The sequence below is a fragment of the Triturus cristatus genome, chromosome 8 (assembly GCF_964204655.1).
Source record: "Triturus cristatus chromosome 8, aTriCri1.1, whole genome shotgun sequence".
Classification (NCBI taxonomy): Eukaryota; Metazoa; Chordata; class Amphibia; order Caudata; family Salamandridae; genus Triturus; species Triturus cristatus.
This window is the reverse complement of record NC_140591.1, coordinates 541,778,621-541,802,917: the sequence shown is the minus strand read 5'-3', so window position 1 is coordinate 541,802,917 and position 24,297 is coordinate 541,778,621.

Genomic DNA, 24,297 nt, shown 5'->3' with positions numbered 1-24,297 from the left:
CCCATGGGTTTTTGAAGCATTCCCAAATTTTTCAAAAGTGGTAGACCAGGGAATGCTCCAAAAAGGGGAGGCATATCGAGGACAAATATATGTATTTCTCCTTGTTACTTCCTTTTTCTATATGTGCATTCTGCAGCGCACAAAGAAGGTGGAATAGGCCTCTCAGTATTGTTTTTGTACAGGGGGGTGTCTCTTCCTGCATAATTACAATACTGCTTGCAATGCAGACACTCGTGCACCATGGTGCAAGGTTGCATGCATTGACTCTTGGCAGCCTATTGTGTGCCAGCGCTGGGGAAAGGACAGGAATGCACTGTATTGCAAGGAATACAGCACATTCCTGCCCTTTCCCTGTAAAGTAGCATTGCATTAGAATCCCATTAATATACCCCCCCCATGGCTGGCAGTAATGGGATAACCACTAAAACATTCTTGTCCACCTCATTTAATGTGCTGGTGACGGCGGCTTTCTGAACCCCTGAGGTGATGGCTGCTCTAAAATTTGAAAACCAATGTCCAGGCTGCCACCAGTGGAAATAATATAGGAAATGATACAAGAGTAGTCACCTTATTTACCTATTTTTTATGGAACACCCTTCCTGCTGTTTTCCTGTTCTTGCACCATCTTGAAAACCAGGGCAGCACTGGGCACAAACAAAGGAAAACATTTACATTGCCTCATCTCCCCTCGTGTGCCCCCTCCCCGCACCAGATATTTGGTTCATTGTTTATTCCTTAAAGAAATAGAAAAATACTGATAGTTCTAGCACGGAGATAAGGCATACCAATCCTCGCTTCATACAGACATCCCATAGCCTAAAGAACACCCTCAATTCTTAACTCAGAATATCTTTAATGACACTAAACAAAATCATCCTTTTCTAATCATGGTATCTGATAGGTGCAATCAGGAAACAGATTTACATTGGTTAAGTGTGCTTTAAAACTACATCAAGGGTAAGTAATTGAAAGGACAACTCATGCAATGTCGCTGCATGCATAAAGTTCTTCAGTCTTTCCGATAATTTAAGTGCAGTCAATATAAAACGTATGGCCATGTTATTATGTATAGAACATGTTAATATAATGATCCCCTACCAACAGATGCAATGAAAGAAATATGTAATTTGTATTTAAAAGTCGCTCAGTATATTAACTTGAGGGTTAACTATATCTTGCATAGTGTCAGAAAACCTACTTAGAAGGTGATGGACATCATTCGAATATTGGAATGTTGAGAGCTCCATTGAAGATAATGGAGTAGCTTTGGACTCGAGCTCCAACATTCCAATGTTTTTCTTGAAGTTTCTCCCTTTTTTTATTTAGAACATTCTACCCTTACTAGATGGAATATTCTAGCCATATAACCCTTCTGCCTCAGGCTATACCAGTGGCAAAAGGCCATCTCCCTCGTGACTGGCCCTCGCCTGCGGCTCAGGGCCTTTAACAATAGGTATATCCCTAGCCAACAGCCTATAATGCTATATTCTGTTACTAAGAACGTGGTGCATTCATGGTCAGACATTTTACTAACATATGAAATCTCCGCTTTACACAAAGTGATCTGCACTCACTTCAGTTCAAAAGTCGATCTTTCATTATTAATGTATTGTGAGCGACCTTTACATCCATTTTGTTTCAATTGTTTTCAGACAGTGGTTAATTTGAAAAAATGTATGTGCCCGGCCCCAGGTATTTCAAGGGTCCGCTACAGCTGGCACAATCCACATGTCAGGTTAATCCCCAGGTTTAAGTCCAAATACATTTTATCATTGTCTAAATTTCTCCAGTAATGAACTTTGCTTAAAATACACACCATACCACCATGAGGTGCATTCTTTTAAATATATGCCATTGTTTTCAAATAAGTGAAACACTCCAGCACAAAATTAGCATTTTCAGAAATTCACAATCTCAGCAGGTAAGCATTAATCCACTAGAGAAAACATGGAGGCATATTTACAAGCACATTGCACCACCAGAGTGTAACATTTTGTGATGCTCCGGTGGCCCTGTGCCTAGCGCCATAAAAATATGGTCCTCCTCAACTAAGCTTTCCCGGCAAAGGGGCGTGCAATGGGTTTCCACACAACACCCATTGTTTTTTGACATTGCTCCAGATTTCCAAGGATCTGTATATTGAGGCAGCGCCAACGATGTACACCTCCCCAGGGGACGTGTAAAAGTGATGCAACTAGGAGAAATACCTTTATTTCGACTCGTTTTTTTTTCTTTCTATGTGTGCATCTCTCCCTGCACAAAAGTAATCATCCCCACCATGCAAGGACCCTTGCACCATGGTGCAAGGGTGCTTGTGCTGGTACTAGGCTGTTTTTTATACCAGAGCAGGATTGAGTACAGGAATGCACTGTATTGTTGTAAATACGGCACATTTCTGCATTTAAAGAGATTACTTCATGATGTTGTAATAATTGAATTTCCCAGAGATGTCCTTTGCCAAACAAGACAATAGGATATATTTTCAATCCCCTGGAACCACTGGACAATCACTTTTTTGATGCTCTGATGCGCTTTATGCAAGCCCATGATTACAAGGCCCCACTAAGCCACATTGTGCGGCTTAACACAGCCTTGAGAATATTGCCCTCTGCAACACTGTTTTCTGCGACAAAGAGGTGTGCAATTGGTGTTGCTGTTGGCATTCCCAGACACATCCATGGTTTTTTGAAACTACTCCAGATTTACAAGGATCTGTAAATCTGAGGGTGTGAAAAAAACTCACCCCTTTCAAAAGGAGGCTTGAATGTGGCACAACAAGGAGAAAGGGTGAAACAAGTGGGAAAACCCACTTGATACCTCGCACTGTTCACTGAATGGGAAAAAAATCCCTAAGTGCAAATTTATCAAGATTTTTCTTGGAAAATTAATTCTTAATTAAGAACAAGAAGAATGTGTTTATGGCATTTAAACGATTTTTGCAACAAAAAAACAGCAAGAATTTAATCATCACATAACCATTGTTCAATTCACAATACGTTTGACAATAAATTGGTACATCATATTCAATTTGGATAAGTATACAATGAACTTAAATTTCTGTTGTAATGAAGAAGAAAATAATCAAGTTGTATTTGTCATCATTGATGTTGGAGCCCAATGCATTTCGGGATTGTGGAATCCCTTCGTCAGGGGCAGTCTAAAAAATAAACAAACTAACATGTAGATAGGGAACCTTAAAGATTCAAGCATAATTTAGGCTGATGCTCAAATGGTGGAGACGCATGCATGTGTAACCTCGGTGACGGTTACTGATATTATCGACTCAAGTGCACATGTTCCAAAATGGTGGGATTAGTATATAAATATGGTAGAAAAAAGAAGCGTGAACAAAGATGCCAGGTAGGGTAGAAAACCAACAAGATCTTCAGGATGTAACGAGTGGAAGATGAAAAACGTGAAAAATTATGGAAATGGGAACTAGCCACAAGTGCTGAAAAAAGTGAACGTCGAAGCGCTCACCTCAATGAAGCAATAATGATGAAGAGTCAATGGGTGACCAGCCAGTCGGTCGCTTTAAACAAACTGGAGTGTAGAGAAAAATAAAACGATGATGTAGCCTTGTGTCAACTCAAGATCAAGCCTTACTGAACTCTGCTGAGTACAAATGAAGAGTAAGCATTTACCTGAAGTCTCGGCAAGACTGCTGAAGATGCTGTGTTTCCGGGCAATGCCGTAGAGCTGTGAACCGGGCATGAACCGGGCATGAACGTGTGCTGGCGGGAGATGCGTGGGCGAGTACACAAAAACGATCTGTGAATAGTGAAAAATGAGGTAAACCTGCTGCATGGTTACGTGCAGGATGATGACGCGCAACGGGAGCGAGCTGGTGAACGCTGGTGTGCCTGAAGTCCGTGTGGTTACGCTCGAAGACGTACTGACGCTGTGAATGAACCGGAACGAATCTCGAAGGAAACGCAGTGATAGGTCAAGAGGTTACGGCTGGGTTAAATGGTCGTGGACAAAAAGAATGGAAGAAAGACTGAAGGTGTAAAAATCGAGGAAAAAGGTAATGATAGCTGATGGCATGACATGTCAAAATGGGTGAAATGAGAAAAACTGGAGTGGTCACTAGGAAATAAAAACGAAAGATGATGGTGGAATGGAGAGAACCTGTTAAATAGACTCGCGTGCGGAAAAGTCGGTTAAAAACTGAGAAGGAGAAAAAAAAAAAAAAAGAATAGATGTGCTGATGCAAAAAATACTGGCAGGTAATGAGAAACAACAAGAAGTCAAAAACCAAGGATACAAATGCTGTGAACAGATAATGAGAAACAACAGGAAATTGAAGATCAAGGATAATTAAATGAAAAAGGTGGCAGAGCACACAACAAATGAATGAGTGGAAACACTAAAGTTCTGAAAAATGGGATGAGTGGAATAATAAAGTGTTCACGTGTGAAGGAAAAATAACGGAATGAGTTCATCAAGAGCCTGAGAAAAAGAGAAAGTGCTGTATAAAGAAATTGAATGTGCTTGTACGGAATGTGTGTGTTAGTAATATTAAACAATAACGAATTGTGTGAGCATATTTGATGTGGCATAAGGACTTGTTCCATCTATACCTGAACACAGATACCAGTGATACAAACAATTGTCAATTATTACTTGTCAGAATACTGGATGGGCACAGAACAGTACATAAGTGATCAGTAAATACATGATAAATACCATGGTTAAAAATGTGGACTTGATGTTTTTGAAAAAAATGGGTAAGGGAAAAAAGGATAGTGGTGGTGTGTCTGGGATGCTAATTTCAGAGGGAAAAAAAATTCTTAGAGGTAACAACTCATATCAATCCGGTCATTTAATCCGTGTGGAATCAAACTGTTCAAAAATTTGATCCAATGGGTTTCTCTTTGGAGAAGCTTTTGGGTAATGTCGTATAGGTTTAGATGCGGTGGAAAATTTGGATTCAATCAATCAATCAATCAAATAAGCTTTAATTCGGTTTGTACAAATACAACCATATAAGCTGAACAGATTAAAATTACATTAAATAACAAGACATATAATTCGGCAAAATCATGGACAGGTAGTTATTCCTATACAAGCCCTAACTTAACTGGCATTGAATGGTGAGTCATAATTAATATATCCAAAAATATACATATTTAGAAATAAATAAGACATTATAAAATTAAGTCATTTAAAATCTTTTGTCAATAGCTATTACCATGTAGGTGAGGGAAGTAGATGGCTAACATAAAGTGACTCGTGCATAAAAATGGGTCCAACTCATTATAGTAAAGTGACTTATGCATAAAATAGATTATTCCATGAATGACTTATACATAACTATAACATCAAAGTAAAATACAATTTGACATTTATCATTTAGCAGATAATTATAGATTTCCTAGCGGCTCTGCATTTTATAATATATAGTGCTACATGGAAACAAATGTCCCAACTCTCTAGAGAACAGAGTAGGTTCATGGCATCAGCTGTTAAGCGAATGTTATATTTTAAAAGGATCGGTTTCAGATAAAATTTCCTCAGGAATATATAAAATTTACAAAACAACAGGAAATGGCAACAACTTTGTTTGGAGACATTGTCACATGGGCATACTTTGCTAGAACCAGCCCCAGTCACAGGGAATGATACGAGATGGTGTACGGTACCCAGTCTTAAACGTACAAGAACATATCGGTGTGATTTCCTGGTCACTTCCACCAAATATGTCTGAAGGCCTTTTTTTAGGTTAAGCTGCCTATAAAATACAGAAGTTTTATAGGTCTTAATCAATTTATTCCTTTCTTCTGTTTTATATAGAAGGAATGTATCTTTAATTTCCTTCTTAGAAGGTAGAATATCACCAACTGAATCTTTGGAGATCTTAATTCCAAATAAGATGTTATACCAAAAAATAATATAATTCAGCCATTGAATGCGAAGATGGAAATCCAGTTTAAGACAATCCTTAATTACAGACTGTGTGAACCCAGTTTCCTCTTTGTTCCATATTGAACGCCATAATAGTAGAGGGCGTAATGCAGCCAGGTCCGATAAATAATTAAGGCCTGTTTCTTGATGAATTAAATCAGATGAGGCTGCAACTGGGACACATAACAGACGTTTAAGGAATGTATTTTCATTTGTTTGCAATTGGGCCATTGGGGAATAGCCCCATAAACCTGCTCCGTTTAAGGCCGAAGAGACACATCTTGCGTTATATATGGTTAACATATCTTTTATTCTGTAATCCCCTATTTTTGAGGCAAAACGAAAAATGCCATTAGAATTTCTAGTCATTTTGTGACCAATGTTTCCTTGCTCGTTGGACCATTTGCCATTCGCATCAAAATTGATGCCTAAATAACAAAAGGTATCAACCGCTTGTATCTTCGAGCCTTCAAGAGAAAAGGACCGTGATGATTTAATTTTACGTCCACATATCATGGTAAAAGTTTTTAGTTTGTTAATCAGCAATTTCCTGTCATTAATAAAACCAGTAAAAACATCAATTAAACGTTGTAGACCCAGAGGAGTGCGTGAAATTAGGACGGCGTCGTCCGCATATAACAAAATGGGCACAACAGTGTTATCTATTTTGGGGGCATCAGCAGGGGTATTATTTAAAACCTCGGCAATTTGATTTATAAAAAGAGAAAATAAAAGAGGAGCCAATACGCACCCTTGTCTGATGCCCCTGCGCACAGCGAAAAAAGGGGTTCGCTCACCCATCGGACCATAGCGCACACTACAAGAAAGTTTTTCATATATCCTGGCTAGGAAAAACACAATCTCCTTTGGTGCCCCAGATTCCAGTAGTATCGACCAGAGGAGCGAATGATCCACTAAATCAAACGCACTGCTTAAGTCGGCAAAGCATAAAAACAAATTACCCCCTTTTACCACTGTATATTTGTTAATAAGTAATTCCAAATTAACACATTGTTCAATGGTCCCAATGCCCTTCCTAAAACCATATTGGACTGGAGTCAGTACATTGGATTCTTCGGCCCATGTTTCCAATCTTTTTAAAAGCACCCTACTTAGTACTTTTATGGAAGAATCTAGCAATGAAATAGGGCGATAATTGCATGCTTCCGCGCGCGAACCCTTTTTAAAAAGTGGGACAATTAAAGATTCGGCCCATGACAATGGGAAATTGCCTGTAGCAGCAGTATTAAAAATTCTTGCAAGGATTGGTGCCCAGAGATCCATTTCGTCCTTGTATAGATCAATCGGGACACCATCCGGGCCGGGGGCTTTTCCCCCTTTGCTATTTAACAAACCTTCACGCACCTCCTCAACGCTAATTGATAGTGATAATGGGGGCCAAGTAAAATTATTTATTAAAAGAGGAAAAGTTAAAACGATCTGTTGTGGGTTAAAAAATTTTGAAAAGTGCTCAATCCATTCAGTGCAATTAACATGGGACATCAACTCCGGGGTGCAATCCTCTTTTAGAAAGGGGCTATTTACAGTTTCCCAAAAGAGTTTGATATTGTTCAACTCACTGGCCATGGTTAGTTTATCCCAAGCGTCTGATCTCAGTGCCTTTTTTTGTGCAAGAATTGCTTGTTTGTAGTCTTTACGTAGTTTACAGACAAGAGATTGATTACGAGGTTTAGTCCTTAGTGCTAGTTTTAATTTTGATAAAATCTTGGAGCATTCAGAGTCGAACCACTTCTTACCATTCTGCCTAGAACCTTTGGTGTTCCTAGTTAAGATATTTTTTATAACAGTATTTATGGTATCAAATTCCATACATAGCTTTCCAGGGGTAACCTCCTCACTGAGGCAGTAAATAATACTGTCCCTGCATTTACCAATCACATCCCGTTGGATCTTTTGTGGGTCCAGACCAGTCCACTTAAGTCTGCTACCGTTTGGTCTAATGGGGAGGATATCATTGATTGTATGGGTAATGCTAGTAATTCTGTTTCCCCAGGCTAACAAAACTATGGAAATACTGTTATGATCACTAACTACCTGTTCGGATATCCAAAGGTTCATATAAGGGCAGTTCTTGGAGAATAGGATATGATCTATGTTGGTACTAGCTTCCCTGCCAGTGAATGTGGGACATTTATGATGGTCCTCATTTAAAGTGCAATCCAACAGCTCAAGATCGAATTTGGCCATTAAGGTGTTGAGGATTGTACCATATTCACAATGGGAAAAGTGCAACATGTCATCTTTATTACCATCAGTGGTGGAATAGGTATTCAAATAACCGCAAGAATTAGTATATATGGTGGGACATGCTTGAATGTTAAAATCGCCGGCCCACAAAACTGCAGCCAATTTGCTAGATGAATTTAAAAGTCCGTCCAGCTCTTTTTCCAGTGGCGCTAAACAAGCTCCTCTATCTTTCTGGAAATTATTATTATAGAAATTTACTAGTACCAGGTCTTTGCCTTGCGGGAAAGATAATCGTAAAACTTGACTATAATTGTCGATAGGTAAGTGAGATAAAACTTTGCAACCAATCAGTTTAGTAGAAATTAACACCATAAGACCTCCTTTTGCTCTACCCATTAGCGAGGGGGTCGCATTTACATAGTACGAGGTATAGCCCTCTACCGAGATAGGTTCTGTACTCCATGTTTCTTGCAAGCATATAATATCAGTGCCGCAAGTAATAAAGTCTTGCCAGAAGGGCATCCCTAATTTGTTTCTAATACCTGCTATATTCCATGTAGTCAATGTGTACCCCTTTTGAGTTAAAATTTCTTCGTCAATAATCAAATTTTTAGGTACATCCTTACACAAGTTAAACTTATCAGAAGTATCAACTATAGGATTAACAGGCTCATTGTCACCATTTACCCCTGTTAACTTGGTTGTCAAAAGCAGGTCCGTACGCAATCCTTCACTATTCTCCTTTTGTATAGGGGTCAGGTTTGGTGTCCCATTTCCCTCCCCATCAACAATCTCCACAGATTTTGTGTGTCAATCAGTGTCCTCCATTGAGGTCAGACATTGAAACCTATTATACAGTGGTAGTGGTGCACTCACATAATGGGTAATGGGTTTCATGACATGATTATTAGCTAATGGGTGTCTATAAAAGTAGGCAAGTGGCAACAGAGTAGTATTAAATACCCAATGAGAGGGAGGGGGGGCACTACGCAGAACTTTATGTGCCCAGAATGGTGATCTAAAACTAATAATAATACAGTCCCCATTAAAGTTCTTAGTTGTGGGGCCTATCCATCCTACTCGCTGAGTGAGTAGGATCTGTTCTGCATATAAAATTGGCAGACCACAGTTATTAGTTAACCAATAAAGAGTTTTGTTTTTCAGAGTCTCATTGGTCTCAAGTTGCCCTTCCCGTAGCCTAGGGACATTACAAAGGATCGCGACATACGCTCCACATTCTGGAGGTAGATTCATTACCGATGGTACATTATCACTTTTGTAATCTATATGGTGAAAAGTACTCTTCAATTGCTCTGGTTTTTGGGGCCCATGTTTCCCAGCATCTGCCCTTGGAGTTACAACCTTTTCCGATGGAGCTGTGTCTTTATCTTCGCTAGTCCCTACATCAGGGGGGCGGCTATTACTACTACATGAGCTTATAGGTAAGGTACTTGGGGCACCTAGTTGTTTATCTCACCCCCTTGATCTTGACTTTGTGCCATCAGATACGTGCGAGGCAGGGGCGGGGGTAGGTGTGGGCATCCTCCTGCTCTGATCAGGGTTGGGTATAGTGGCAACTGATTGGGTTGAAATCGGCTTGAGTGAGAGTATTATTGTCTGTACATGTTGATCAATGGAATTAACCCTAGCTTCAAGAGCCCGAATACTCTCGTTAATGGGCCCTAGAAAGGTTGATACAAGTACGTCCAATCTTTCCCAAAAGCCATCAGTACTGGGCTCAATATTGGGACGATTTAGCTGGACATTAGTAACCTCTGGTTGATCTACACGTGGCTCTACTACAAGTAGTTTTTGGGCCGCTTTAGAATGGCGGCCATTTCCTTTACCCTTGGGTTTAGATGCCTTATGTTCTTTGTTATTATGTTTTTGTTTATTTTTGGCCTTTTGGCCTCGTGTTTGAACTGGTGAAGTAATAACAGGGGATTGTGTAATAACAATAGGTGTCCCAACAACACTATTACCATCAACATTAATAAAGTCATTAGCCAAAGGCTCCTCCTCATTTGAAACCTGCTTCGACAGTACAGGGGTGATGGACAGTCTGCTTGCCGGAGGAGTGTGATCCAAAGTCCGAGAATGATTAGAGTTAATTAATTCCGAGTTAATGTTAGTTCCTGGAAGTTCAGGTAAACCAGCGTAGGAAATCATTAACATAGAGTCATAGGAATTGCCCAAGGTTGTAGATGCATTCTCAGGTAAAATAGGTGGGACTGATCCAATAGGAAGAGAGAGACGCCTTTCGGTAGACTCTATAGCCGAAGCGACTACCCCTATAGTCTTTTGCAGCATTCTGTCAATTGCTGTTAGGCTTGGAAGAGGATTGGTAGATGTTTTATTATGTCTGGTGTTGGGTCGTGGATGGGTAGGATTGTTTTTACCCATAGCAGACTAGCGTGACAGACAGAATATACTATTCAATGGCAACTCTTACCTCCACCACGGGTGCTATAGATCGTAGCGAACAAGGGGGGTGGCCCAGCCCAGCCTCGTCCTGCCCCGGACGGCCACAGACGGTCCCGCCCTTGTCCCGGGCTTCGCCCGGGCGCTGCCCGCGCGCGTCCCGCGCTGCGAGACTGCTGGAGTCCTTAAATGTGACCCGGGCGCAGCGTGATGACGGGTACAACTAGCGCCGGGTGCTTTGAACTCTGGGGGATGTAGTCTCCCCAGGGCCGTTCCCCTCACGGCGGCGATATTAGAAATGAGGTGGAGGGTCAGGAGTGCCCCCAACACTGGCCGTTTCCCTCACGGCAGGCTCCAGGAACAGCAGAGAGCAATAGTAGTTTTCAGCGCGTCCCGCGCTGCGAGACTGCTGGAGTCCTTAAATGTGACCCGGGCGCAGCGTGATGACGGGTACAACTAGCGCCGGGTGCTTTGAACTCTGGGGGATGTAGTCTCCCCAGGGCCGTTCCCCTCACGGCGGCGATATTAGAAATGAGGTGGAGGGTCAGGAGTGCCCCCAACACTGGCCGTTTCCCTCACGGCAGGCTCCAGGAACAGCAGAGAGCAATAGTAGTTTTCAGCGCGTCCCGCGCTGCGGGACTGCTGGAGTCCTTAAATGTGACCCGGGCGCAGCGTGATGACGGGTACAACTAGCGCCGGGTGCTTTGAACTCTGGGGGATGTAGTCTCCCCAGGGCCGTTCCCCTCACGGCGGCGATATTAGAAATGAGGTGGAGGGTCAGGAGTGCCCCCAACACTGGCCGTTTCCCTCACGGCAGGCTCCAGGAACAGCAGAGAGCAATAGTAGTTTTCAGCGCGTCCCGCGCTGCGGGACTGCTGGAGTCCTTAAATGTGACCCGGGCGCAGCGTGATGACGGGTACAACTAGCGCCGGGTGCTTTGAACTCTGGGGGATGTAGTCTCCCCAGGGCCGTTCCCCTCACGGCGGCGATATTAGAAATGAGGTGGAGGGTCAGGAGTGCCCCCAACACTGGCCGTTTCCCTCACGGCAGGCTCCAGGAACAGCAGAGAGCAATCTTGTGTTAGCTTGGTTGGTGATTGAAGTAATTTGGTTCTATCTAGTTGTTGAGCACGTGAGAAGCAATCTTTGAGTACATTTTCAAGGTAGCCTCGTTCTTTGAACCACTGAATATATTCCTGTTCTTTGATTTGGCTTGTATCTGGGTTGGAGCAGATGTATCCGACTGTAGTTGGGAATATGGAAGGTTCCTAAGAAGACTCTCAGTGTTGAACATGATGTTTTCAGATTCAAAGAGTGACATGAAGGTGTTGGCATAAGCAACACTGACTGGTGGAATCATATATTGATGTATTGTCGTTATATTGATGACATCTTCATATTATGGACAGACACCAACACAAACCTCGAAATCATGATTAGTGCACTCAACACCATCAATCCGAGGATTCAATTCACCCACAACATCCAACAACAACAAATTCATTTCCTTGACGTTCTCATCTCTAAGTCACCAGACAACCGGACTTTTGAGACTTCTGTTTTTCAAAAACCAACGGACCGCAACAGCACATTAGCTTTCACCAGCTTTCACCCTAAAAGTCTTCTTAGGAACCTTCCATATTCCCAACTACTTTAGAGTCAGACGCATCTGCTTCAACCCCGATACAAACCAAATCAAAGAACAGGAATATATTCAGCGGTTCAAAGAACAAGGCTACCCTGAAAATGTACTCAAAGATTGCTTGAAGATCTTGTTGGTTTTTTACCCTACCTGGCATCTTTGTTCATGCTTCTTTTATCTACCATATTTATATACTAATCCCACCATTTTGGAGCATGTGCACTTGAGTCGATAATATCAGTAACCGTCACCGAGGTTACACATGCATGCGTCTCCACCATTTGAGCATCAGCCTAAATTATGCTTGAATCTTTAAGGTTCCCTATCTACATGTTAGTTTGTTTATTTTTTAGACTGCCCCTGACGAAGGGATTCCACAATCCCGAAATGCATTGGGCTCCAACATCAATGATGACAAATACAACTTGATTATTTTCTTCTTCATTACAACAGAAATTTAAGTTCATTGTATACTTATCCAAATTGAATATGATGTACCAATTTATTGTCAAACGTATTGTGAAATGAACAATGCTTATGTGATGATTAAATTCTTGCTGTTTTTTTGTTGCAAAAATCATTTAAATGCTAAAAACACATTCTTCTTGTTCTTAATTAAGAATTAATTTTCCAAGAAAAATCTTGATAAATTTGCACTTAGGGATTTTTATCCCATTCAGTGAACAGTGCGAAGTACCAAGTGGGTTTTCCCACTTGTTTCACCCTTTCATAGTTTCACATCCGTGGTGACAACGGATGCAGTACCTCGGCACCCTTAGTTGAAATACCTTTATCCCAACACGTCTAAAATTTTAAATTTAGTCTTGCTCACAAATTGGAGTGCTCCTTATTCCCATTCCCTCACAACAAGGAGAAATACTTAAATACTTGTATTTCTCCTCATCTTTTTGCTCTTTCTATGGGGTATATTTACAAGAACCGGTGCTCTGCTGTTTTGCCACAGCAGAGCGACAAACATTTTACCGCTTCAGTACAACTGTTTCTAATGCCATGTTATCGTCATATTTACAATACAGCACTCCATGGCATTAGGAAGGAGCTGTGGTCATAAAAACAGATGCTGATGCGTTGGCGGTGTCATTACAAATTTCACGCTAATGCTGCAAAATTGACGTTCAGCCAATTAACGGCTAGAAAAGTATGCTAGCCATCCTAGCATCACTTTTGGGTGCTTATTGCGAAAATAAAACTCTGCTAGTGCAAAAAAAAACTTACACTTACCTGAAAGCACCGATGGAGAAGCCATGATTGAGCACAGCCCAGAACAAAAACCCCAGCATCCCCATTACCTGCCAGGATGACCAGCCAGAGTCCCAAGGGAAGCACCTGTTTTCACCACTGTAAATACACACCAAGCACCCTTTGTACCTTCAAATACACAACTTTTACCTCGCACTAGCCACTTGTATATTGTTTTTTAAGACCCCTTGGTCCTTGTATATTGAGCAGCACCCTTTTAATTTATTACAGATATTCCCCAGATGAAGGCCAATGGGCCGAAATGCATTGGAATATTTGAATGTCATATATAAAATTGAGTATAACAGATGCATTATGGGTGATGAAGTATCATTTCCCTAGGATGAAAAACTAAAATAAAAACCAATTCGGAAATTATCTCAGAAAATTGTATGAAACTTTATTGAACAGGATAAAATCTCACAGTAGAGATACAAATCTGTGCCGAGGGGACATACCCCACGTTCATGGGGATGCGATTTAGTTCATTGAAACACACACTGGTTCGGAGAGTGATACCCAGGAGCAGGAAGAACCAAATTAACCATTGGAGAAACCCACAGCTGTGCACGCACTACCTAATTATAAGAAACACTGAGTGGGTTTTCCCACGCAACTCCCATGGGTTTTTGAAGCATTCCCAAATTTTTCAAAAGTGGTAGACCAGGGAATGCTCCAAAAAGGGGAGGCATATCGAGGACAAATATATGTATTTCTCCTTGTTACTTCCTTTTTCTATATGTGCATTCTGCAGCGCACAAAGAAGGTGGAATAGGCCTCTCAGTATTGTTTTTGTACAGGGGGGTGTCTCTTCCTGCATAATTACAATACTGCTTGCAATGCAGACACTCGTGCACCATGGTGCAAGGTTGCATGCATTGACTCTTGGCAGCCTATTGTGTGCCAGCGCTGGGGAAAGGACAGGAATGCACTGTATTGCAAGGAATACAGCACATTCCTGCCCTTTCCCTGTAAAGTAGCATTGCATTAGAATCCCATTAATATACCCCCCCCATGGCTGGCAGTAATGGGATAACCACTAAAACATTCTTGTCCACCTCATTTAATGTGCTGGTGACGGCGGCTTTCTGAACCCCTGAGGTGATGGCTGCTCTAAAATTTGAAAACCAATGTCCAGGCTGCCACCAGTGGAAATAATATAGGAAATGATACAAGAGTAGTCACCTTATTTACCTATTTTTTATGGAACACCCTTCCTGCTGTTTTCCTGTTCTTGCACCATCTTGAAAACCAGGGCAGCACTGGGCACAAACAAAGGAAAACATTTACATTGCCTCATCTCCCCTCGTGTGCCCCCTCCCCGCACCAGATATTTGGTTCATTGTTTTTTCCTTAAAGAAATAGAAAAATACTGATAGTTCTAGCACGGAGATAAGGCATACCAATCCTCGCTTCATACAGACATCCCATAGCCTAAAGAACACCCTCAATTCATAACTCAGAATATCTTTAATGACACTAAACAAAATCATCCTTTTCTAATCATGGTATCTGATAGGTGCAATCAGGAAACAGATTTACATTGGTTAAGTGTGCTTTAAAACTACATCAAGGGTAAGTAATTGAAAGGACAACTCATGCAATGTCGCTGCATGCATAAAGTTCTTCAGTCTTTCCGATAATTTAAGTGCAGTCAATATAAAACGTATGGCCATGTTATTATGTATAGAACATGTTAATATAATGATCCCCTACCAACAGATGCAATGAAAGAAATATGTAATTTGTATTTAAAAGTCGCTCAGTATATTAACTTGAGGGTTAACTATATCTTGCATAGTGTCAGAAAACCTACTTAGAAGGTGATGGACATCATTCGAATATTGGAATGTTGAGAGCTCCATTGAAGATAATGGAGTAGCTTTGGGCTTATAATGCCCTTTTTAGGCCTCGAGCTCCAACATTCCAATGTTTTTCTTGAAGTTTCTCCCTTTTTTATTTAGAACATTCTACCCTTACTAGGTGGAATATTCTAGCCATATAACCCTTCTGCCTCAGGCTATAGCAGTGGCAAAAGACCATCTCCCTTGTGACTGGCCCTCGCCTGCGGCTCAGGGCCTTTAACAACAGGTATATCCCTAGCCAACAGCCTATAATGCTATATTCTGTTACTAAGAACGTGGTGCATTCATGGTCAGACATTTTTCTAACATATGAAATCTCCACTTTTCACAAAGTGATCTGCACTCACTTCAGTTTAGAAGTCGATCTTTCATTATTAATGTATTGTGAGCGACCTTTACATCCATTTTGTTTCAATTGTTTTCAGACAGTGGTTAATTTGAAAAAATGTATGTGCCAGGCCCCAGGTATTTCAAGGGTCCGCTACAGCTGGCACAATCCACATGTCAGGTTAATCCCCAGGTTTAAGTCCAAATACATTTTATCATTGTCTAAATTTCTCCAGTAATGAACTTTGCTTAAAATACACACCATACCACCATGTGGTGCATTCTTATAAATATATGCCATTGTTTTCAAATATGTGAATTACTCCAGCACAAAATTAGCATTTTCAGAAATTCACAATCCCAGCAGGTAAGCACTAATCCACTAGAGAAAACATGGAGGCATATTTACAAGCGCATTGCACCACCAGAGTGTAAAATTTTGTGATGCTCCGGTGACCCTGTGCCTAGCGCCATAAAAATATGGCCCTCCTCAACTAAGCTTTCCCGGCAAAGGGGCGTGCAATGGGTTTTGCTGTGGGTGTTTCCACACAACACCCATTGTTTTTTGACATTGCTCCAGATTTCCAAGGATCTGTATATTGAGGCAGCGCCAAAGATGTAAACCTCCCCAGGGGACGTGTAAAAGTGAGGCAACTAGGAGAAATACCTTTATTTCGACTCGTTTTTTTTCTTTCTATGTGTGCATCTCTCCCTGCACAAAAGTAATCATCCCCACCATGCAAGGACCCTTGCACCATGGTGCAAGGGTGCCTGTGCTGGTACTAGGCTGTTTTTTATACCAGAACAGGATTGAGTACTGAATGAATGAAATAAGCTTTATTTCGATAAAACATATCTTAAAAAGCACATACAAATGTAACATACAGAGTAAGCACAAACCGTTAAAAATGCAGTAACAATCATGCATCCCAAGATAAGCATCAAAAGTTTAAAAAGTACATATAGACATAATAAATAAGACAATGTAAAAGGAGAATATATACAAAGGGGAGAATCAATCATCCAGCTTAACTAAGGGCTACAAGGGCTTTGGTTCTTAACAGCCAGGACCACCTCAAGAATTTCGACAGAGCGCAGATATGAAGAGGTCGAGCATCTGATTTCAGAATGCGCAAGGCTATGCGGTGGTCACGTGTTCCCAGAGTTTTGCATAGGGGATTAAGCCAATAAGATCTTGGAATTTTGTATTTCGGGCATGCAAATAAAACATGTGCAATTGACTCAATTATGGACTCACAAAAAGGGCAGTATGGTGATGTCTGGGAGGGTGGTTTCCAGCGTGCATTCAGCTCACGAACCGGGAGAGTGCCAATCCTGAACTTAAGATAGAGGGATCGGTCATACGGCTTTTGAATTATATCGAGGTAAGGCTCGTAACACACTACATCTTTAATCGTGAGGAATTCAATAGTTCTACTGCCACCAAGGGAGCTAGAATTTCTTTTTGCAATCACCCAACTCCAGTAAAGTTTCTTGAGCTCTGCTTTTGGGGGAGATGTTTTATTATCCCATGCATCTCTAAGGCCGAGATCAAGAAGTAAAGCTTTGACATCTTTCAACCATTTAATTTTATGCCAAGAAGGGATGGATAGTATATCAGATAAACCCTCCGCGTATTTGGCTAACTCAGGGGTCCGCCAAATCCGGGCCCATAGGAGTAAGGGGCGTACTTTTGCCAGGTCTTTCATTGCATGGCACCCTAGGTCCATTAGTAACGGAACTAAAGGGGTGCTCTGCGGAAGTGCCAACAGTTCCTTATAGAAGCTAGATTCAGACTTGGCAAGCTCGTCAATGTTAGTTAGGCCCCATAGTTCGGCACCATAAAGTGCCGAACTCACACCTTTTGCTTTATATATGTCCAGAGCTGGAGCTATTGGCCGGGACATGGAGGATCGATGCTCCCTGAGGAGGGCGCCAGTAACCCTCTTGTGGGTTAGTAACATTTTTCGTAAATGGGATGACCAGGACATAGTGTCTGTAATGCAAATACCCAAGTAATCGAATTCTTTTACCCGCTCAAGAGTAACCGAATTCAAAACTGGGGGCCGCCCTAACTTTCTAGGTGGATTTAAGATTAGGTACTTGGTTTTGGTAGTGTTTATAATGAGGCCTCTAGCACTACAGAAAGCTTGGATGCTATCAAGCAGGATTTGTAATCCCTTCGGTGATTTGGATAGCAGGAGAGTGTCATCCGCGAACAGGAGAGTTGGAATACGGTCGCCCGCCAGGGATGGTGCATCAGAAGGGACTTTTTTCAGATGATCCACTACACCATTCACATAAAGTGAAAATAGGGTAGGGGTAAGAACACATCCCTGGCGGACGCCCCAGTTCACTGGGATTCTCTCCGTTTTCTGGCCCTGAGACCCCCATCGCACTTGGGCATAATTTCCATCATGTAATTTCATTAGTAAGGCCAACAAGTAAGGAGGAATATTCATGTTGGCCAAAACACGCCACAAAGTATCACGGGGGACAAGGTCGAAAGCTGTTTTCAGGTCGATAAAGGCAAGATAGAGACTACCCTTTCCAAGGAGTACGACCTTCCAATAAAGGAGAAACAGTCTAAAGGCCTGCTCTATGGTGCCTGTCCCGACCCTAAAGCCTGCTTGGTAGTCTGAGAGGATATTGTTGTCATTTGCCCAAGATAAAATCCTCTCCAAAATCACTTTCCCAGTCACCTTCTGAGATGAATCAATAAGACTGATCGGGCGATAATTCGCTGGATCGTCTCTGGCTCCCCTTTTAAATATGGGAACAACCTCCGCCCCCTTCCAAGACTCGGGGACCGGGGCACCATTATCGATGGCTTTGATTAAGGTAGAAAGAAGCTTCCCCCATCTAGATGGGTCAAGTTTTAAAACATCGCCAGGAATGCCGTCTGGGCCAGCTGCCTTCAGGGGAACAATAGACTTAATGGCAAAGACTACTTCCTGTTCAGTGAAAGGAGCAATGTTCGAAGCTTTCACAAGGGGGGGGACGTCTTCAATAGAGGGTGTCCCCAAATCTTCCGACCGGGAAGTATAGAGTTTAGAAAAATGTTCGAACCAGGCCATGCTCGTGATGTTACATGTTAAAAGTACATGGGCTGGTCTGGTTTTGGATCTAATTATTTCCCAGAAGGAGCCAGAATCTCGTTTGAGGGAGGCCTCTCTTAGTGTCTGCCAATATTGTTCTTCCCAGAGTTTTTTGGCATTAGAGACAGTAATCTTATAGTCCTTCCTAGCCAACTGGATCTTGGATGTGATCCTAGTTTTAATGGCCGCAATTAGGGCAGATTTTTTCTTCCTACAAATTGGTGTATACCACCCATCGGTGGGGGTGCGTTTGGTCACACCGCTTGGTGGGCCACCTTTACCCTCTATACAGAATAAATTACCCAGCTTGCTTATAGTATCTTGAAAGACCAAAGAAGCCTTATCATAGGGAGTCTCATGGGTACTTAGTAAGGCCAGATCAACTTGCACTTCCTGCAGTATTGATCTTATCAAATCAACTTTCACATCATCTAGGCTCACGTTACGCCATTTAAGGCGTCTCTCGCAGTTGGCGGGACATACCTCATGGGTTTGCATAGTGCTAATTACTGGGAGGGGCAGAAACCCACGTATATCTTCCCATAGTGATTTTATACTGAGAGATAGCTGATTGTGGTCGCTATCGTGTGAGGGGATTATTTCCATATCTACCTCATGTGCCCAGAGATTAAGATCAAGAAGTATATAGTCGATCCGAGATGTATGATTGGTCCTATTGTAAGTGTGCGTACCTTGAAGGTCAGAAGGTGTTCTGCCATTTGTAGCCCTTAATCCAAACTCGAGAGTCATAGTATTTAAAAATATGGCTGTTTTCGTCCATCTCTTTATAGGAGTTAAGGATAGCAATGGGATGCCTCTTTTGAAGTCATCCTCAAAAAAGATCGGGAAGATCCAATGAGGGGAGAGGCTCATAGGAACAGTTGAAGTCGCCAGCTATTAATATATGGGATGTATGGTGGCACTTGCGCAATTCACTCTCAAGGAGTGGAAATACAGGCGATAATGCACCACCGTTAAGACCCCTGGCGTAGACGTTATAGATCACAATAGACTTCCTTCCGTGGGAACCCTTTAAGGTAAGTTTTAGAATGTCAGGGGAAACAGTACAAACCTGCCTTACAGAGCACCCAATGGAGATGTTAACCCAAATCAGGAGACCGCCCGAGGGTCGACCTCTTCCTGTTAATGGTAGAATGGCAGGTATAAAGAAAGTGGTGTAACCGACCAATGCATGAGGCACTGTACTCCATGTCTCCTGGAAGATACAAATGGAGTAAGGCGTTATTAAGGAGTTCCAATCTGGAAGGTCAAGTTTGCTGGAAAGACCAGCTACATTCCAACTAAGAACCTTAAGAGAGGAAGCATCAGTTGCTACATCTTGCGTTGTGATGGGACCAGGAGAGTTCGAAGAATCCTGTAGAGAGTTATATGGAAAGGACGGCAAAGGACAGTTGCTAGCCTGATGAAAAGAGGTAGACTGCAGGCTACACTGCTGGATATTTTGGGGAAATTCCTCGGTTAGAGCGGTAAACGCAATTGGATCTTTAATTTTTTGGGCTCCTGCAGAGGGATAAATTTTGTCCCCAGAAAAAGAAGATTCATGTCAATAGGAATCATAGCGCCCATAAGGGGCACAATACCTATTTTGGACAAAAGGAAGGTGGACATTTCCACAAGGAGGCCAATTTCCCATGAAATATTCATCCTGGGGCAGGTGAAGAGGGCGAGGGTGTAAATGATGGGAATACACAGGGTCAGAATAAAATTGACTTAGGTCTAAACATTCTATTGGTATTAGAGCCTGGGTGTCCATTATTACAAATTAGCTTGGTTACATGGGGATCCCTAAAATTTATAATGACGCAATCACCAGACGTTTGCTTTGGTCTGTTCCCCACCCAAGAAACCCTCCTAACATGAAGAACATGGCCATCCAGGTGCCTAGGGAGTGGCCTATTAATGTTCAGCCAGTATGTCGTCTTGTTTTTTAGCTCGGTGAAAGATTCTGTCTTGCCAGCTTTAAGGTGTGGAACACCTGTTAGAACAGCAACAAAGGGCTGGCACTCGGGTGGAAGGTTAATGTGAGGTAGTTTTTCCACAGGGATACTGGCAACGCCATTCAGGTGGTCTTGGGCTGGGTCGTTACTAAGTAGTTTGGAAGAGTTCTGCGCGGGTTTTGCTGCGCAACCTGGTGCTTCAAGAGTAGTGGGGCTGTCGGTTAAAGCAATGGATAATTTCTTCCCCTTGGATAAAGTACCCGATTTAGATGTAGATGCCGGGGACTTAGTACCATGAAAAATAATTCCATTCGTTACCCCTGGGCATGAGGCCGCATTTAGGTGTGATGGAGCAATTTTGGGAGCAGGGTCAACGTGTATAATTTGGTGGGGGTCAATGGTTACACAATTTTCTTGGCCCATTTTTGAATGCAGCTTGATTAGAGATTTCAGGGAGAAGAAGTTGTCCAAGGAGGACTGTTCAAACTTCTCAAGCCTCTCGGACAGTATTATCACTCTTTCCATCAGAGGTTATAGAAGGGAGTTAATAAGTGACTTGATTTGATCGATAAACAAGTGATGGAATTCTGGGACCTCTAACGAATCAGAATGTAAAGGGCGCTGCTCAGCAGAGTTTGTGGGAACTAAATTAGGGGTCTGTACGAGAGATGGTCTGGACCTCTGGTGGTGAGGTTGAGAAGAAACTGTACGACCTGCTTTCTTTTCGACAGTGTTACACAATTTCCCTTTGCTTTTCTTGGGGACTTTTGTATGGCCCTCAATGTTACCGCTGCCCACTCTTTTACTTTTACTTAGAGTGGGTTTCGGTCCTGCTGGGGTAGGTGGCTCGGGGGAAACACAAGTTTCGGGAGAAGGAGATGTGTTATTAATAGATTCAGAAACAACTAATGAGGTAGGGAAAAGAGGAGAGTATGATAAGTTGAGCTGTGAATGTGAGCCATGGGCTATGGGTCTCGCAAGAGGCACAGCCACAGTGGGTGACGTGTGATGTGTGTGTCCCAGTGGCATTCCATTGGGTAAACTATTATCTGGGGCAGGAGAAACAGCGGAAGCAATCTTTCCAATTGAAGAGCGTTTATCGTTGTGCACGTCAAGGGAAAGACGGCGTTCAGTGAGGGCAATTTCTTTTTCGAGTACAGAACAGGCGCGAATTATAAAATGGTCTAAAGTGCCGCTTACTGATGGCCCGCCTGGAGCGCCTCCCCTACCTGATCGGGTCGACATTGCCATTGACAGGTGGTATGGGAACAGTATAGAACGTAAGGTGAGGCTAACCGTATGTTATACGCACGAGAACTCAGTATAAGTACGGTCAACAGCAGATAGTCACATTACCGTCCTGGAGCAGGGACAAGAGACCTGGAGGATGGGCCTGGCCCGGCCTCCCTCAGCCCCTGACGGCCACAGATGGTCCCACCCTTGTCCTGGGCTTCTCCCGGCGCCGTCCGCGCACGTCCCGCGACGCGGGGGCTCAGTTCAAATGTATGCGCCTCCGTGCGCGGTGGTGATGATGAAGGCGGACTTCCGCCGCTAAGGCTCCTGGGGATTGTGGTCCTGCTCTCGGCGGCCGGAAAGGAACGTGGCTGCGGCAGGAAGATTGGAGATTCGGCCCCAGCACCAAGATCAGGTAGGATGATAGACACTGCCGGTTTTGCTATGCCCAAGGTTTCAAAGTCGCCCGCTCTGCCGGGGCTCAGTTCGAATTTATGCGCCTCCGTGCGCGGTGTTGATGATGAAGGCGGACTTCCGCCGCTAAGGCTCCTGGGGATTGTGGTCCTGCTCTCGGCGGCCGCAAAGGAACGTGGCTGCGGCGGCGGCAGGAAGATTGGAGATTCGGCCCCTGCACCAAGATCAGGTAGGATGATAGACACTGCCGGTTTTGCTATGCCCAAGGTTTCAAAGTCGCCCGCTCTGCCGGGGCTCAGTTCGAATTTATGCGCCTCCGTGCGCGGTGGTGATGATGTAGGCAGACTTCCGCCGCTAAGGCTCCTGGGGATTGTGGTCCTGCTCTCGGCGGCCGCAAAGGAACGTGGCTGCGGCAGGAAGATTGGAGATTTGGCCCCAGCACCAAGATCAGGTAGGATGATAGACACTGCCGGTTTTGCTATGCCCAAGGTTTCAAAGTCGCCCGCTCTGCCGGGGCTCAGTTCGAATTTATGCGCCTCCGTGCGCGGTGGTGATGATGAAGGCGGACTTCCGCCGCTAAGGCTCCTGGGGATTGTGGTCCTGCTCTCGGCGGCCGCAAAGGAACGTGGCTGCGGTGGCGGCAGGAAGATTGGAGATTCGGCCCCAGCACCAAGATCAGGTAGGATGATAGACACTGCCGGTTTTGCTATGCCCAAGGTTTCAAAGTCGCCCGCTCTGCCGGGGCTCAGTTCGAATTTATGCGCCTCCGTGCGCGGTGGTGATGATGAAGGCGGACTTCCGCCGCTAAGGCTCCTGGGGATTGTGGTCCTGCTCTCGGTGGCCGCAAAGGAACGTGGCTGCGGCGGCGGCAGGAAGATTGGAGATTCGGCCCCAGCACCAAGATCAGGTAGGATGATAGACACTGCCGGTTTTGCTATGCCCAAGGTTTCAAAGTCGCCTGGAATGCACTGTATTGTTGTAAATATGGCACATTTCTGCATTTAAAGAGGAGATTACTTCATGATGTTGTAATAATTGAATTTCCCAGAGATGTCCTTTGCCAAACAAGACAATAGGATATATTTTCAATCCCCTGGAACCACTGGACAATCACTTTTTTGATGCTCTGATACGCTTTATGCAAGCCCATGATTACAAGGCCCCGCTAAGCCACATTGTGCGGCTTAACACAGCCTTGAGAATATTGCCCTCTGCAACACTGTTTTCTGCGATAAAGAGGTGTGCAATGGGTGTTGCTGTTGGCATTCCCAGACACATCCATGTTTTTTTTAAACTAATCCAGATTGACAAGAATCTGTAAATCTGAGGGTGTGAAAAAAACTCACCCCTTTCAAAAGGGGGCTTGAATGTGGCCAACAAGGAGAAAGGGTGAAACAAGTGGGAAAACCCACTTGATACCTAGCACTGTTCACTGAATGGGAAAAAAATCCCTAAGTGCAAATCAAGATTTTTCTTGGAAAATTAATTCTTAATTAAGAACAAGAAGAATGTGTTTATGGCATTTAAACGATTTTTGCAACAAAAAAACAGCAAGAATTTAATCATCACATAAGCATTGTTCATTTCACAATACGTTTGACAATATATTGGTACATCATATTGAATTTGGATAAGTATACAATGAACTTAAATTTCTGTTGTAATGAAGAAGAAAATAATCAAGTTGTATTTGTCATCATTGATGTTGGAGCCCAATGCATTTCGGAATTGTGGAATCCCTTCCTCAGGGGCAGTCTAAAAAATAAACAAACTAACATGTACATAGGGAACCTTAAAGATTCAAGCATAATTTAGGCTGATGCTCAAATGGTGGAGACGCATGCATGTGTAACCTCGGTGACGGTTACTGATATTATCGACTCAAGTGCACATGTTCCAAAATGGTGGGATTAGTATATAAATATGGTAGAAAAAAGAAGCGTGAACAAAGATGCCAGGTAGGGT